This window comes from Triticum aestivum, chromosome 5A, assembly GCF_018294505.1.
Source record: "Triticum aestivum cultivar Chinese Spring chromosome 5A, IWGSC CS RefSeq v2.1, whole genome shotgun sequence".
Lineage (NCBI taxonomy): Eukaryota > Viridiplantae > Streptophyta > Magnoliopsida > Poales > Poaceae > Triticum > Triticum aestivum.
The window spans coordinates 249,977,722-249,989,104 of NC_057806.1; positions in this window are offsets into that span (position 1 = coordinate 249,977,722).

Sequence of the window (11,383 nt, forward strand, 5' to 3'; positions counted from 1 at the left end):
CCCCCGATCCACATCGGATCGTGGGGTGGGGAAGAGGGGATCGTGCGGGGGGGGGAAGTGGGAGATCGGGTGGGTAGCTAGGGTTCCGGGAGGGGTTATACAGGGGGCATGGGGTGGGCCTCCTAGAGGCCTGGATGCCCAGTTGGGCCGAATGGCCCAGGGGGAGGGGGGCTTTGCCTTTCTTTTCTTTGGTTTCTATTTTCCTTTTATTTCTTTTCTGTTTTCTTTTAGTTTTTTATTTTATTATAGTTTTGTAAAATACCAAAGTTGTACCTAATTTAGTTTTAATAAATATTCCACTGCCCCAATAGTTTTGGGAAATGAAATAACTTAGTTAATATTTTATTAATTGAAAAAGGCATTTATTTATTTGTCTTTGTTATTGTTTTGTTTATTTTTGAGCATCTAACTATTTTATCAAAATGTGGTTTCTCCACCATAATTACTCATGATTTATTTGACCCATCTTGAACATTTTAGTTTTAACTTTTGAAAACTTTATTTGTTTGACTTGATTTTGAATTTGACTTTGAACGAGATTTGAATCATCATGAGATTAGCAACAGTAATCGTGGTGACGTGGCCCCGTTAGCAGAGGTTTACTGTAGCTTGATTATCCGGGCGTCACAATCTTGCACCTGTTCAGTCATCATTTGCTAAAACTTATCATGAAGCTCCTTATTCGATAAATTCTCCCAGTCAATCTCGTTGGCTTGTGATCCTGGCATGGTTAGCAGCAATAGAAACACACAAGAATATGATCCTACAGACTACGAACAAGTGGTGGTGGTGGGTGTCACAAATCCGTCAAGCAAAACTCAAATTCTTACCAGTTCTTACCCAGCAACAGGCGGTGATCGGCAACCGTTGTAGTCAAAACTCTCAAAGCTTGGATAGAGCGATTACCAGGGAGAGTCAAACGCACGACGTAGATGTATGTGGAGCTGGGAAGGCTTATACTATGGTAGCAAAAAGGGTCAGCAATAATCAATTCAGAGATGCAAAGTAGAATAAACGCTCAACGACGGTACTGTGCTGGTCCTAGGCTAGACTGTGCTAGAGACGCGAGCCTAGAACACCAACAAAATCACGGCGCGGCACGTAAACAAGGGAAAAGCACACTCCGAATTTTTTTTTCGCTCTTTTTTTTGCGCTCTTTTTTTTGCGCTGCTTTTTTTTTTGCAAAAAATCACTATAATGGCGAGTGTCTCAAAACTCTTCCTAGCTCAAACTGACAGGATGGGACGAAATTTTTCGACCAACTTTTTTTTTTCGACTGCCCGGACCCAAAAACTGGAAACGCGTCAAAAAAAACTTCCTATAATGGCACCTGTCTCAAAACACTCAGAAACACCTAAAAATAGGATAGCCAGAATTTTTTTTCGAAAAATGCGTTTTCGAAAAATTTTGGGCCTAAACGGAGTGTGGCTACCCGAGTCTTTTTTTTCCGAAACCTACTCCGGCAAGGAAACACGAATCGGAATCTAGATGGATCCCGAAAACAAACCTAATAAGCAAGGAACTCGGATTGGTGGTGGATATATGGTGGTGGTATATGGCAGCGGTGGTGGTAGCGGTGGTTGTATATGGATATGGATTCGGAGCGGTGGTGGTAGATGGCAGGGGCGATGATGATGGTGCGGCGGCGGCGTGACAACATATGACCAGAACTCGAAACTCTAAAAGACTAGACTCTAAGACCAGCAACTAGACCGACGATGCAACCGCAAATTCAACAAAGCAAAACCCTAAAAAGATTATGCAAAGGCTCAGATTGGTTCGGATATGATGAACTAACCCTAATTTTTTTTGTGTGGCTTTTTCGTGGACTGTAGGTATGAAGAACAGACTCGATCTAAACTACGAAAAACTGTAAAATCTCACCGAGCAACCTGGAAATCTGATACCACTTGATAGAGGCAAAGGTGTCCCGTCTTTCGATGAGATGATGGATATCGCTTTGGTGGAAGTCGACTTTGACGATCCGACTACGAACGTGCGAGGACGTCGCGCCTTAGCAATCGCTAAACCAACTCCGAGAGGTTATTGACCACGCCGGAGCACGATCAACCTGACCACGAGGGTCTGTTTCCTGCGAGCAAACGAAGAACAAGCAAGAAACTGAGATTGCAATCTGGATATTGCGAATATAAGATGAAAGCTTTATTGATCAAGGTGGGGTTCTGTGACGCCTTTGCCTGGTCGTTGAACACAAACGAAGTACGCGAAGTTGCAGCTATGGCGAACTTTTAATCTAAACAAAACCCAAAGTCTAAACGATGCCCTAAGGGCTGTATATATGGAGGAAGAGGGGGGAATTTCGTGGCCCTTGGTGGAGGGGTCCGAAATCAACCCTATCTCTTGTTTCCCCACACATACAGACTCTAAAAATAGCCTATACTTATGTATTTCGAAATTACATGGGCCTGGCCCAATAATAAGGTGACGCAACACCTAAAATAGCCTCGGGACGGAATTTATGAAGTGGCATCTTGTATATTTCGTCCAAGGCTTCATGCACCCATTATGGTGGCTTCAAAGTCCTGAAATCATCACTTGTAACTCCGTTCTTGTTCCCCTTGCGCATGCCATCATCTCCATGCTTGTTCTTGCTCCAATGTTCATCCTTCTCCAAGCTAGGCCCTTCATTTGTAAGCAAAACAAATGTATCCAATTTAGGCAGCATCATATTCTCATGAACATTAGAATCATTACCAAGAAACGAAAGTACCTGGTAATTTAGTTGGCGTGCACGAGCTCTAGTAATTGGTCCAGTATGTATAGCAGCAGGGGCTGTGGGTGTAACAATTGTATTGATGTCCCATCACTAGGCATGGATTGGCTATCCAAGTATGGGGAAACATCGATTGTGTTAGTAAGTCTATTCTTCTCACCACCCTAGAGGGAAGACGGATCAAGTATGTGTCTAGGCATGTGCCAAGGAGGACTCAAGTAAATTCACTCTCGGGAGTTGTTCAGGAGGAAGTGCCAGTTGTGAAGGATTATCCCGATGTATTCCCGAAGGAATTACCAGGCATGCCACCAGACCGGGACATTGACTTTTTGATTGAGTTATTGCCAGGCACCGGACCAATATCCAAGAGACCGTATCGGATGCCCGCAAATGATCTGGAGGAAATTAAGAAGCAGATTAAGGAGTTGTTGGAGAAAGGTTATATTCGACCAAGTTCATCACCGTGGGGAGCCCCGGTGCTTCTAGTTGAGAAGAAGGATGGATCCTTGAGAATGGTTGTTGATTATCGAGCATTAAATGAGGTGACCATCAAGAACAAATATCCTCTATCGATGATCAATGATTTGTTTGACCAGCTGCATGGAGCTAAAGTTTTCTCCAAGATTGATCTCCGATCAGGATATCACCAGCTGAAGATCCGAGAACATGATATACCTAGACTACGTTTAGCACAAGGTATGGGCTATATGAGTGCACGGTCATGTCTTTTGGATTGACTAACGCCCCTGCCTACTTTATGAGTATGATGAATAAGGTGTTCATGGAGATCTTGGATAAGTTTGTTGTGGTGTTCATTGATGATATATTGGTGTGCTCGAAGAATGAAGAAGAACACAAGGAACATTTGCGCTTGGTTCTTGAGAAGCTCAGGGAACATCAGCTATATGCTAAGTTTAGCAAATGTGAGTTTTGGTTGAAGGAAGTCGGATTCCTCGAACATGTTATATCAGGAGAAGGTATAGCAGTAGACCCCTCCAAGGTTCAATCCGTCACCGAATGGATGCCCCCCACATCAGTGGGAGAGATACACAGTTTCCTTGGACTCATGGGTTTTATCGGAGATTTATTGAGAATTTTTCCAAGATCGTGAAGCCCATGACGGAGTTATTGAAGAAACATTTGGTTACAGCTCCAGTGCTAATTCTTCCGAATATATGCAAGGATTTCCAAGTATATTGCAACGCTTCACGACAGGGACTTGGAGGCGTTCTTATGCAAGAAGGAAGATTTGTTTCATATGACTCACGTCAGCTTCGGCCTCATGAGTTGAATTATGCCACGCATGATTTGGAGTTAGCCGCCGTAGTGCATGCGCTTAAGACCTAGAGACATTTTCTTATTGAAAATCATTGTGATGTTTACATGAATCATAAGAGTTTGAAGTATATCTTCACGCAGAAGGAGTTGAACCTCAAGCAGAGGAGATGGTTGGAGCTCATAAAGGAATATGACATGAAACTGCAGTATCACCCAGGAAAGGCCAATATTGTGGCCAATGCTTTGAGCCACAACAGTTATGTCAATATTCTCATAACCGGAGGATTACCTCAGGAGTTAGCCAATGATCTCAGAAAACTTTGCTTGGATATAGTTCTGAGAGGTTTTGTTGCAGCGTTGGAAATTCAGTCCACTTTGTTGGGAAAGATCAGTGAAGCCCAGAATATTGATAAGGAAGTTGCAGAGATAAAAGAAAAGATGAGTAAAGCAAAGGCCAAAGGTTTTCGTGAGGATGAACACGGAACTTTATGGTTTGAAGATCGCATCTATGTGCCCAATGACCTAGAGATCAGGAAGTTAATTCTTCAGGAGGCTCATGATTCACCTTACTCGATTCACCCAGGAAACACCAAAATGTATTTGCATTTGAAGGAACGTTTCTGGTGGACAGGTATGAAGAAGGATATCACTGATAGAGGCGGGGTGTCCCGATCTTTCGATGAGATGATAACTATCGATTTGGTGGAGACGACTTTGACGATCCGACTACAAACGTGCAACGACGTTGTGCCTTAGCAATCGCTAAACCAACTCCGAGAGGTTATTGACCATGCCGGAGCACGATCAACCTGACCACGAAGGTCTATTCCTGCAAGCAATCGAAGAACAAGCAAGAATATGATAAAAGCAATCTGAATATCGCGAATATGTATGAAGTAGTGATAATGGTGGGGATCCGAAAAGTGGTCTTGGTCTGGTCGTTGGACACAAACGAAGTACACGAAGTTGCAATGGCTAACTTTTAACTAAACAAATCCCAAGGAAAAGCTACTAGATGGATCTACTTATATAGGAGCAAGGGGTGGCGGCCAAGGAGGTGGGAGGACGTCCCAAGGCAGCCTAAAACTAAATCTAGGTCGTACAAGGCCAATGAGCCCAAGTGAAGGTGATGTAACACCTTTGGACTTGTAGTTTGACTCGGATTCTGCTGCAGCATCAGATTGTTTCGTCCACAACTCAACGCTCCGGATGAATTTGGATGAGGACATGACTACCTTGGATATGACCAAAAATATTGCATATATGCATATTTTTCAGGTGATTTCTAGTACAAACTATTCAATAATCTATTTATGTTATCCAGAACAAAAATACTTCACACACTTTTGTGTTTTGTCTAATTGCAGGTGTATGGGACATTTGTACAATCCACATATGAAGATAAGGAAGAAAGAGATGTTTATTTGCTGTTCAAAAAGTTCTCTCACGTCACTTTTAGCCCAAGAGAAGATAGAGTCCACGTCTCTCACGTTCTGGATTCAGATTCGGACTGCACAGACATACCTGACTCAAAACGCACACAAGTTTTTCATACGGACTCCGAATTGGGTGATTCTTTTTTTGTTGGAAACTAGATTTCGTGCACTTTCCAACCCAATTGGAATCACCTTCAAATTCGTCCGGAGCGTTGAGTTGTGAATGAAACAATCTGATGCTGCAGCAGAATCCGAGTCAAACTACAAGTCCAAAGGTGTTACATCACCTCCACTTGGGCCCATTGGCCTTGTACGACCTAGATTTAGTTTTAGGCTGCCTTGGGACGTCCTCCCACCTCCTTGGCTGCCACCCCTTGCTCCTATATAAGTAGATCCATCTAGTAGCTTTTCCTTGGGATTTGTTTAGTTAAAAGTTAGCCATTGCAACTTCGTGTACTTCGTTTGTGTCCAACAACCAGACCAAGACCGCTTACGGATCCCCACCATTATCAATACTTCATACATATTCGCGATATTCAGATTGCTTTTATCATATTCTTGCTTGTTCTTCGATTGCTTGCAGGAATAGACCTTCGTGGTCAGGTTGATTATGCTCCGGCGTGGTCAATAACCTCTCGGAGTTGGTTTAGCGATTGCTAAGGCGCAACGTCGTGCACGTTTGTAGTCGGATCGTCAAAGTCGTCTCCACCAAATCGATAGTTATCATCTCATCGAAAGATCGGGACACCCCGCCTTTATCAAATTTGAAGGTGATTCCAATTGGGTTGGAAAGTGCACGAAATCTAGTTTCCAACAAAAAAAGAATCACCCAATTCGGAGTCCGTATGAAAAACTTGTGTGCGTTTTGAGTCAGGTGTGTCTGTGCAGTCCGAATCTGAATCCAGAACGTGAGAGACTTGGACTCTATCTTCTCTTGGGCCAAAAGTGACGTGAGAGAACTTTTTGGACAGCAAATAAACATCTCTTTCTTCCTTATCTTCATATGTGGATTGTACAAATGTCCCATACACCTGCAATTAGACAAAACACAAAAGTGTGTGAAGTATTTTTGTTCTGGATAACATAAATAGATTATTGAATAGTTTGCACTAGAAATCACCTGACAAATATGCATATATGCAATATTTTTGGTCATATCCAAGGTAGTCATGTCCTCATCACGATTATAAGCAAATTCAATATGAGGCAAGCATTCCTCCCACATTTTCTTATTATTCTTCAAAACAGCCCTAAGCATAGTAGACAACGTTCTATTGACTACTTCAGTTTGTCCATCAGTTTGGGGGTGACAAGTAGTACTAAAAAGCAGTTTAGTCCCCAACTTAGCCCATAAACATCTCCAAAAGTGGCTAAGAAATTTAGTATCACGATCTGAAACAATAGTATTTGGCACACCATGCAAGCGAATAATTTCACGAAAGAACAAATCAGCAACATTAACAGCATCATCGCTTTTATGACATGGTATAAAGTGTGCCATTTTCGAGAATCTATCCACGACAACAAATATGCTATCCCTCCCCTTCTTTGTTCGAGGTAAACCTAAAACAAAGTCCATAGATATATCCTCCCAAGGAACACTAGGTACAGGCAAAGGCATATATAAACCATGAGGATTGAGTCGTGTGATAGAGGCGAGGGTGTCCCGATCTTTCGATGAGATGATAACTATCGATTTGGTGGAGACGACTTTGACGATCCGACTACAAACGTGCACGATGTTGCGCCTTAGCAATCGCTAAACCAATCTCCTGAGGTTACTGACGATGCCGGAAGCACGGTCAGCCTGACCACGAAGGTCTATTCCTGCAAGCAATCGAAGAACGAGCAAGAATATGATAAAGCAATCTGAATATCGTAAATATATATGAGGTATTGATAATGGTGGTGATCCAGAAGCGGTCTTGGTCTGGTCGTTGGACACAAACGAAGTACACGAAGTTGCAATGGCTAACTTTTAACTAAACAAATCCCAAGGAAAAGCTACTAGATGGATCTACTTATATAGGAGCAAGGGGTGGCGGCCAAGGAGGTGGGAGGACGTCCCAAGGCAGCCTAAAACTAAATCTAGGTCGTACAAGGCCAATGGGCCCAAGTGGAGTTGATGTAACACCTTTGGACTTGTAGTTTGACTCGGATTCTGCTGCAGCATCAGATTGTTTCATCCACAACTCAACGCTCCGGACGAATTTGAAGGTGATTCCAATTGGGTTGGAAAGTGCACGAAATCTAGTTTCCAACAAAAAAAGAATCACCCAATTCGGAGTCCGTATGAAAAACTTGTGTGCGTTTTGAGTCAGGTATGTCTGTGCAGTCCGAATCTGAATCCAGAACGTGAGAGACTTGGACTCTATCTTCTCTTGGGCCAAAAGTGACGTGAGAGAACTTTTTGGACAGCAAATAAACATCTCTTTCTTCCTTATCTTCATATGTGGATTGTACAAATGTCCCATACACCTGCAATTAGACAAAACACAAAAGTGTGTGAAGTATTTTTGTTCTGGATAACATAAATAGATTATTTAATAGTTTGCACTAGAAATCACCTGACAAATATGCATATATGCAATATTTTTGGTCATATCCAAGGTAGTCATGTCCTCATCATCCTCCCCTTCTTGAAAATAAAGCCGTCCTCGGCGTTGCTTAATCTGAAATGTGGCTAACAAAAGAGACAAGGTGTACATGTTGTATATGTATATGTCATCCATTTTTACTTCCCTTGATTTTTGCATATATGACACATGAATAGATGAGTAACTTGCATAGTTCATAAAATCTAAAGCCAAAAAATTAGCACAAGAAGTAGAAGGCATGAAGATATTGCAACTCAGTTTGCACATATAAGTGAAGCTCTTATTCATTTCAAAAGATTGACAATGTTCATCATTAAACCATCCCAACATTGGTGAATAAACCTTACTTGCATCAAATTTACATGCTACAACATGCTTAAATAAGCAAACATGCAATAAGTCATTCAACACAGAATCATCACCAAGATTAGAGGTCATATCAAAATGATTAAACATTGGTTCTTTTGCATCAATAGTTAATTCAATGGGTGCACTCAAAATTGTTGGTATTTCAGTTGTTTGATCACATGGCAAAGTCAAATTATCAACATAGTCCTCGAAAATAGGTGGTGCGATCAAAGTAGTGGGTAGCTCATCAGATGGTGCATTCAAATTGACAAGGCAATCATCATTCTCATGTAGAGATGGAAGATCAGTACCTTTGTCATTACCTCTTATGATCAACTCAGATGATGTAGCCACTCTCGGGGGCGATGTGTCACATGGTGGAGGTGATGTAGTCCTGACAACAACGGATGTGGTTGTCATAGTATGCCTAGTAGTTGAAGGAACAATCATATCAACTCTTGGAATGTGCACCGTGCGCTTATTCTCCTCGTGGCCAACACGTCGTTTTATTTCCTGTTCAGCTTGGCAAGCAAGATGAAACAAATGGTCCATAGGATAACACTCTTCATGAATTAGTATCTCTTGAATATCACGGTTTAATCCTCCCCAAAATCTATCCATAAAATCATCTTCACTTTCTTCTAAAGAGGAATGCAACAAGGTAGTTTGTAAATCATCATAATATTTTGTTACAGTTTCACTACCTTGTTTTAAGTGTTGCAACTTCTTAATCATGTCACGAGTATAATAAGCAGGGACGAAAGTATGTCGCATGGCAAGTTTCAAATCATCCCAAGTAGTAGGTATATAATCAGGGTGTAACCGACAATGTTCACTCCACCAAACCAAAGCATAACTAGTGAAAGAACCAACCGCAACCTTAACCTTTTTATGTTCATTGAAATTATGGGAAGCAAATATATTTTTTATGTCGTACTCCCATTCAATATATAAAGCAGGTTTAAAATGGCCATTAAATGGTGATATAGATACATTAACCTGATCATGTGCATTTGGATGTTTGTGCACCTCTCGTGACGGTTGTGGTATTTGCAAAGGTGGTGGCACGTCTCCCGCGATCGACAAAGCCCATAAATTGACTCTGGATCCTGTCATGATTAGTAGAACAAGAAACAAAACGCAAAAATAATGTTCCTATAACTACTAGGATGTGGTGGTAAAACGCTCACAGTAAAGCAAATATCAATGTCTTACAAGTTCTTACCATGCAGCAGGCGGTGATCGGCAACCAGCGGTGTCAAGTAACTCCGAATATTGAGTAAAGCGATTGCCAGGGGAGCGTACGTATACACGGTGTAAAAATATGTGGAGCTGGGTTGGCTATATATGGTAGCAAAAGATTAGCAATAATCAATTCAAAGATGCAATGTTGAATAAACGCTCAACGACGGTACTGTGCTGGTCCTATGATAGAGGCGAGGGTGTCCCGATCTTTCGATGAGATGATAACTATCGATTTGGTGGAGACGACTTTGACGATCCGACTACAAACGTGCACGATGTTGCGCCTTAGCAATCGCTAAACCAATCTCCTGAGGTTACTGACGATGCCGGAAGCACGGTCAGCCTGACCACGAAGGTCTATTCCTGCAAGCAATCGAAGAACGAGCAAGAATATGATAAAGCAATCTGAATATTGCAAATATATATGAGGTATTGATAATGGTGGAGATCCGTAAGCGGTTTTGGTCTGGTCGTTGGACACAAACGAAGTACACGAAGTTGCAATGGCTAACTTTTAACTAAACAAATCCCAAGGAAAAGCTACTAGATGGATCTACTTATATAGGAGCAAGGGGTGGCGGCCAAGGAGGTGGGAGGACGTCCCAAGGCAGCCTAAAACTAAATCTAGGTCGTACAAGGCCAATGGGCCCAAGTGGAGGTGATGTAACACCTTTGGACTTGTAGTTTGACTCGGATTCTGCTGCAGCATCAGATTGTTTCGTCCACAACTCAACGCTCCGGACGAATTTGAAGGTGATTCCAATTGGGTTGGAAAGTGCACGAAATCTAGTTTCCAACAAAAAAAAGAATCACCCAATTCGGAGTCCGTATGAAAAACTTGTGTGCGTTTTGAGTCAGGTATGTCTGTGCAGTCCGAATCTGAATCCAGAACGTGAGAGACTTGGACTCTATCTTCTCTTGGGCCAAAAGTGACGTGAGAGAACTTTTTGGACAGCAAATAAACATCTCTTTCTTCCTTATCTTCATATGTGAATTGTACAAATGTCCCATACACCTGCAATTAGACAAAACACAAAAGTGTGTGAAGTATTTTTGTTCTGGATAACATAAATAGATTATTGAATAGTTTGCACTAGAAATCACCTGACAAATATGCATATATGCAATATTTTTGGTCATATCCAAGGTAGTCATGTCCTCATCATCCTCCCCTTCTTGAAAATAAAGCCATCCTCGGCGTTGCTTAATCTGAAATGTGGCTAACAAAAGAGACAAGGTGTACATGTTGTATATGTATATGTCATCCATTTTTACTTCCCTTGATTTTTGCATATATGACACATGAATAGATGAGTAACTTGCATAGTTCATAAAATCTAAAGCCAAAAAATTAGCACAAGAAGTAGAAGGCATGAAAATATTGCAACTCAGTTTGCACATATAAGTGAAGCTCTTATTCATTTCAAAAGATTGACAATATTCATCATTAAACCATCCCAACATTGGTGAATAAACCTTACTTGCATCAAATTTACATGCTACAACATGCTTAAATAAGCAAACATGCAATAAGTCATTCAACACAGAATCATCACCAAGATTAGAGGTCATATCAAAATGATTAAACATTGGTTCTTTTACATCAATAGTTAATTCAATGGGTGCACTCAAAATTGTTGGTATTTCAGTTGTTTGATCACATGGCAAAGTCAAATTATCAACGTAGTCCTCTAAAATAGGTGGTGTGATCAAAGTAGTGGGTAGCTCATCAGATGGTGCATTCA